This window comes from Poecilia reticulata, unplaced genomic scaffold (assembly GCF_000633615.1).
Source record: "Poecilia reticulata strain Guanapo unplaced genomic scaffold, Guppy_female_1.0+MT scaffold_253, whole genome shotgun sequence".
NCBI lineage: Eukaryota > Metazoa > Chordata > Actinopteri > Cyprinodontiformes > Poeciliidae > Poecilia > Poecilia reticulata.
Window position 1 is genome coordinate 85360 of NW_007615037.1, and position 1254 is coordinate 86613.

Here is a 1254-nt window from a genome sequence, read left to right on the forward strand (position 1 = left end):
CAGCAGGTCATGTGACCTCGCCTCGGTCCTTCTTGTCTCCTTCAGACATTAATAATTAAATCTTCCTCAGATTAATCAATAATTCTCCAGGACGTCACCTGGGATACTTTCTACTTTCTACTTTCTACTTTCTACCAACGGAAACAAATATTTTAAAACCTATAAAATTATTTGCGGCTCCATTTGGTCCAAAATTCATTGAATCCACTTTTAAAGAAAAACTTTTCTTATTTGTCGACTTTGTGCTTCTATGATGTAAAGCACTTTGAACTGCCTTGTTGATTGATTGATTGGTTGATTGATTGATTGATTGATTGATTGATTGATTGATTGAACTCTGCAGCTATAACTGAAAACATAAAGTTTGGTTAAATCACCTGATCGGACACATCAGCGGCCACCAGGGGGCGGCAGGAATCAGGCAGCTCCCAAAGCGTCCGACAGAATCACTAGTCAATCAATCAGTCAATCGATCTATCAATCAGTCAATCGATCTATCAATCAGTCAATCGATCTATCAATCCAGGAGAAATTAAAAAATTCATATTGAGAAACTGAAATATGAATAAACAAATCTGATGATGATGATGATGATGATGATGATGAAGGCGAGGCCTGGAAGTCATGAGACCGACTGATGTGAGTCTGCATAGATCTATGTGTCTAAACATAGATCTATGTGTCTATCTATAGATTGACTCACCTGCTGCTGCGGGTCTGGGCCTCCGTCGCCCCCTGCTGTTGCTCAGCCAGAATGCGGCTTGAAGGCGCCGGCCTCGTTTTTCAGACCTGAGGCTGCAGCATCCATCTTTTTACATAATGTGGACAGAACCGGGTCAGAACCGGTTCAGGACCACTTTCCTGTCGTCAGGATCTGTAGGCTTCCTGCTGATTGGCTCCTTGGTGAGGAGGAGGAGGAGGAGGAGGAGTCTTCATCACGTCTCCTCCTGTGAAAAGGTCCAGTTCTCAGCACCGGCCCGTCGGACCGGACAGTGAAAAGGTCCAGTTCTCACAGCGCTGTCAGACTTTCTGTAAAGGTCACATGACTGTCGCCTGATTGGCCGAAGCTGAAGGTGTCCTGGTCAGAACCGATGGTTCCCCCATCGCCATCCTGGTCTTGTCCTCCTCCTCTTCCTCCTCTTCCTCCATCAGTTCAGTTTTTATCGTCCCACATCATCCATCAGACATTTTGTCCTTTTTGTATTTGTCCTCTAATAAATCTGAGCCACTTTGATTTATTCTCCTGCAGTGTGT